The sequence below is a fragment of the Pelodiscus sinensis genome, unplaced genomic scaffold (genome assembly GCF_049634645.1).
Source record: "Pelodiscus sinensis isolate JC-2024 unplaced genomic scaffold, ASM4963464v1 ctg42, whole genome shotgun sequence".
Taxonomy (NCBI): Eukaryota; Metazoa; Chordata; order Testudines; family Trionychidae; genus Pelodiscus; species Pelodiscus sinensis.
In genome coordinates, this window is record NW_027466041.1 from 240,450 (window position 1) to 246,449 (window position 6,000).

The window sequence follows — 6,000 nt, forward strand, 5'->3', positions numbered from 1 at the left end:
GCCAGTGAAGACGTAGCCAAGCTGTTTGGGAGTAGAAGGGGGATCTCTAAAGCAGTTTAGCTTTCAATGTCATTGCGTGACTCCTGGAGCCAGGGCCCTATGCATAAGACCGTGTCTTAATCTAACCTTGGGCAACCATATTGTCTGGTGACTAATCAAAATTCCACAAACTCATATTCCTATACCAAACTGCTCAAGACAGCTAAGACCAAAGTAGACTGTGCAGAGCTTCAAAAAGATCTCCCCAAACTAATTGATTGGGCAACAAAATGGCAAATGAAATTTAATGTTGATAAATGTAAAGTAATGCACATTGGAAAAAATAATCCCAATTATACATACAATATAATGGGAACTAATTTAGCTACAACTACTCAAGAGAGATCTTGGAGTCATTGTGGATAGTTCTATGAGAACATCCACTCAGTGTGCAGCGGCAGTCAAAAAAGCAAACAATGTTAGGAATTATTAACTTAAGGGTATGTCTACACAGTAAAGTTATTTCGAAATAACTTTACCAGCGTCTACACAGCCAAACTGCTATTTTGAAATTAAATCAAAATAGCGGAGGGCTTATTTCGAAATTGGTAAACCTCATTCCACGAGGAATAGCGCCAATTTCAAAATTGCTATTTCGAATGAAGTGCTGTGTAGATGCTTATTTCAAAATAGGGGGCCTCCAGCCCTTCCCAGGGTGCCCTGGTGGCCACTCTGGGCACAACCAAGAAAACTCCTCTCCCTCCCCGGAGCCCTTAAAGGGGTAGACTCTGGCCACAGTGCCTGTGCCAGCTTCAAGCCTGCCAGCCCAGCACCAGCAGTTGCTATCCCTGGCCCAGTGGCCACAGCATGAGCCAGGGAGCCAGTGCCAGCCAGCCCTCCACCGCTCCCCAGGACCAGTCTGCCAGCAGCCAGGAGCCAGAAAAGATGGGCGCCTGCCTGGTCCAGTGCGGAGATCGGGGACCTAATTCAGGTTTGGGGGGATGCCTCCAACATCCATGATCTCCGCAGTAAATGGAGAATGGAGGAACGCAACCGTCTACAGGTGGATGGCTGCCAGCCTGGCCACCAAAGGCCACATGCGAACCCAGGAGCAGGTTAGCATGAAAATAAAGGTGCTGCGGCAGGCGTATTCCAGGGCCACAGGGGGCAGCTCCCAACCAAGGGCAGACCCAAACCCCTGCCCCTATTTTGATGCAGTGGGCTGCATCTTGGGGGGCAGGATGGTCTGTGCTCCCCAGGTGGTCATAGACCCTGGGGCAGAGCTTGCTGCCTCCTGCTGCTCCAGTCCCTGCTGGCTCCCCAGCTACCGCTCCTTCTCCCACTCCTCCTCCCCCTCCCGCTTCTTCCTCCCCACACCCCCAGGGCTGCCGAGGCCCCCGCATCCGCGGTGCTGGGAGACAGTTGGGCTGGTGAGACCCCCAAGCCTGAGCCCTGAGCTTCTCCCCTTGCCTCCCCCTGACAGCTCCCTCCTCCCGATTTCCCCCTCTCCTCTACCACCCTCCCTCCTCCCCTCTGCCACCTTCTTTCCCCAGTCTCACTTCAGTTTCATTCTCCCCCCACCCCATTTTTGTTCAATAAAGAGGCTTTGTTGTAATGAACACGTCTTTTATTGTACAGCAGGAAGGGGGGGTTAGGGAGGGGTAAGTGGAAGGACGTGAGGGAGGAATGAGGCACAAGCCCCCAGTGGGGCACACCAGGGAGACTGTTACTGCCTGCAGAAAGTGCTGCCAGGCTTGCAGCAACATGTCCAGGAGAAGCAGCAGAGTGCCCTGGGGTGGCGCCGGCTCCATGCTGCAGAGTGCTGTGGTGTCCTGAGTGAGGGTAACCAGAGCACGCAGAGGAAAAAAATGCTTTGCTGTCCCTCAGCGAGGTAGGCAAGCAAGCAGGGAAACCTTAGAACCGGCTGTCGGGGGGGGGGGTCCCCTTTAAGCACAGGTCTCAGCCTCAGGCAGCAGCCACACAAAGTAACTCCTGACCTGATGCCCTGCCAGAACCGGTTCCGGCCGGCCTTAAATGCGATTCAGCGTCCTATCAGTGTGGACGTGCTATTTCGAAATAGCAAAATGCTATTTTGAAATGCATTTTGTGTGTAGGCGCGTTATTTCGAAATAACTATTTCAAAATAATGCTGTAGTGTAGACATATCCAAAGGGATAGAGAATAAGACAGAAAATTATCTTGTCGTCTCTATATAAAAACATTAAATTTCATTTGCCATTTTGTTACCCAATCACTTAGCTTGGTGAGATCTTTTTGAAGTTCTTCACAGTCTGCTTTGGTCTTAACTACCTTGAGCAGTTTGGTATCATCTGCAAATTTTGCCACCTCACTGTTTACCCCTTTCTCTAGATCAGCGTTTCCCAAAGTGTGGTCCACAGCCCAGTACCGTTCCTTGGAAAAAAAAATACTGGTCCTTAGAAAATATACAAATTATCGTGCATGATCCTATTAATTTCGTACATTTAGTATTTTCCTGCGTGATGCACGCGCACTTTTGTGCAGCCGAGCCTGTGTCATTGGTTTTCGTGTCACATGACACAGCAGTCTTGGTTTGTTTCTGCATGGTGCGACAACGTGTACGTCTTTTTAGGTTAACTGCTTAAGTTTTCTTTGTTTATTTTCAATTAAATACCCTCTCGTTTTCATCTTCAGTATGGATAAATGGCTGAAGAATGTGACTGGAAATACAACTAACAAACGTTCGAATGATGTGCAGCCTAATACAAGTGAGAATAAGAAGATAAAAACTTCTTGGACCCGCAATTATTCCGACGAGTATTGGAAATTTGGTTTTAGAAGTGTTGGTAGTGATAATCACTTGCCATTATGCCTAATCTGTCACACACAACTATCCAACTAGTGCATGAAACCATCAAAACTGAAACGCCATTTGGAATGCAAACATCCAGAATACGTGAGTAAGCCCATAGATTTTTTTCATAAATAAGAGAAATGAATTAGCTTTTGCTAAAAAAAAAAGCATGAAAAGTACACTTTCAATGGGCTCTTCATATGAAGTTTCAAAACTAATAGCCGAGACAGGTTATTCACATACTGTTGGTGAAAAGTTAATACTTCCTGCATTGAATAGTATTACATCCCGTATTTATGGAGGAAAAAAGGGAAATCAGTTGGGTTCTCTGTCTTTATCCAACAATACAGTGAAACGTAGAATTGAAGAAATAGCAAAAAATATTGAAGAAACGCTCATTCATCGACTACAGAATAGTCAGTTTTTTGCATTACAAGTGGATGAAATCACTGATATAGCAGATGCTGCCAATTTGATGTGTTTTGTTAGATATGATTATGAAAGCTCCATTCAAGACGATCTCTTATTTTGTAAACCACTTCCAACAAGAACAACGGCTGCCGACATTTTTAAGCTAATCAATGATTTTATTATTCAAAGCGATATTGACTGGAAAAAGTGTGTTGGACTGAGCAGTGATGGGGCTCGAGCAATGGCAGGGTCTTGCACTGGGCTTGTTCTGCAGATTCGAGCTGTAGTGCCTGACTGTGTATGGGTGCACTGCAGTAATCACAGAGAGGCACTAGCTGTGAAAACTATGCCATCACTTTTGAGTTCCACTCTTCAAGAATGTGTGAAGTTTATAAATTATATAAAAGCTCGTCCTTTGAATTCCAGAATCTTTACTGCTTTGTGCAACGAATTAGGAAGTGAACATGAGCATCTCTTACTACACTGTGAGAGTCGATGGCTGTCGAAAGGAAACATTTTGAAACGACTCTTTGAAATGAAGGATGAAGTTTTATTGTTCCTGGAGCCGACACCCTCCATCGGCAAAAGATGTTATATTTAAATTTAAAGACAGGTTTCATGAATTTGATTGGTTCACAATGGTGGCTTACTTATGTGACATATTTTGTCTTTTAAGTGAGTTAAGTCTGAATTTACAAGGCACTAAAATTAATATTTTCAAAGTTGATGAAAAAGATTAAGCAACAATTAAAAAACTTTGTTTATGGGCACAGCGAGTTAACAAGAGAAACTTTAAATCTTTTTGTACTTCAACTGAATTACAAGAGAAATATGCTGAAACTAATCTCAGATGCGATTTCTGCAGCAATCAAAGAACATCTCTTGGGGCTAACATCAAGCTTAAATGAATATTTTCCTCCAATTGACACTAGTAAAATGTGGATTAAGAACCCATTTACTGTTGACACCAAACATGAAGAAATACTACAATTGAGTGCATCAGAAGTGGATTCATTAATTGAACTTTCCTGTGACTCTGCCTTAAAAGAGAACTTTGATAAACTCTCCTTGATTGATTTTTGATTGAGTTGTAGAAATGAATATTCACATTCATCTGAGAAAGCAGTCAAATTCTTAATGCCTTTTGTCACAACATATAAGTGTGAAACGAGTTTCTCGTCTTTGGTTTTCTTCAAAAATAAATATAGAAATAGATTGAATGTTGAACCAGATTTGAGGATAAAACTTTCTTGTGCTTGAAGGGTATGCATGGAGAGGCATGCTGTGGCTCACCACCCTAGCAACAGCCTGGGGGAGGCCAAGGGGAGGGGGGGTGACTCGGCATGTGGAGTGGAGAGGTGCATGCATGTGACAAACAAAGCCATATATGGAAAGGTTGAATCTGATTGGTTTAGAAGTTTGTGTTATGTAACCTGTAACCATGTGCTATAAAACAGCAAGGGGAGGGGCTCCTTGCTCGAGGGGCTCTGGCTGATTTTAGTACCAGGGGCTCTCCCTTTGTGCACATTGAATAAAGTATTGAATTGAATTGAATCGAATCGAATCGAATTGAATTGAAGACCCTTGATTCTGCCCAGCACCTGAGTCTCTGGGAACCGCAAAATCCCAACAGTTTCTTGGCGCAGCGAGCAGGGTGAGAAATATCCTTCAGGATCAAGACCTACAATCAAGTTGGAGGGTGATTTTGTTCATTTTTCATTTGGTTGTGTGTCCCTGACCTGACTGGTGACTCTCACACCTTTTGTAGTAAGTGAAACTGGGTGTTGGAGAATTTAAGGGGTTTGTTGCAGTTTTGTAACATTTTGGTTGCAGTCTTAAGACACTGTACTTAGTGTGGGGGCGGGTTAAGCTGTAAGTTCCTCTGACTAAGTGTTGTTGAAGTGGGAAATCAAAGAGGCCATAAGGACCAACAGTTAATGTAGGGGCAGGTATAGCCATAAGTACCTCTAGTTAATGTGTTGGCTGGCCCAGATCTCCTAATTGGAAATTGTTATTAGTTTGTAAACGGTAGTGTATTTAAAGATTTTGAGATTGGAGGATATTTAGGTTTACAAAAAAGGGTAAGATGAAGGGACTTAGTGATCCACAATATGAAGAGTGTTTAATTAGTGCTTTTATCACTATTGTAGCAGTAAGTTTATTAGTTTTCTTGTTGAGATATCTTGGCTGTGTGACTGAAAGAAAGAAGGATGACAAACCCCCATTACAAGTGGGCAATACTGATTTTGTGCATAAACCACAATATTTATCAAAGGACAAATTGGCTGGCATGTGTTTAATTGTTGATTATGAACAGCTGGTTAGAAAGTGTGATATGCTAAAAGGAAGGATAGGAGAGTTAGAAGCAGAGGTAGAAAAACTGCAAACAGAAGCAAAAAACTATAAAGAAACAGCCTTGCAGGAAGAGAGATCTTGTCCCTCAGCACCTTTGGACCCTACATGTGGTATGTGGGGATATCAGTCTGGTTTTATGGCTCCAGTGAGAGTGCACACTGTCCCTAATCCTAATCAAGGGGAAGGGGACCCTGCTACTGTGAGTCGCCTAGAGCACACTCCTATGAGTCCATCTGACTTGCGGAGCATGTTAAAAGAATTGCCATCTTTGCAGCTTAATAACCCAAACCTACCCTTCTGGGAAAAGGTGCAGGAGTGGATGGTCGTGGGAGGCCTGCATGCTTTTGATGTTTTCACCATGGTAAAAGCAAAATGTCCTGTGCACCCTGACAGTCAATTTTGGTTTGCATTTACTGTTAAAG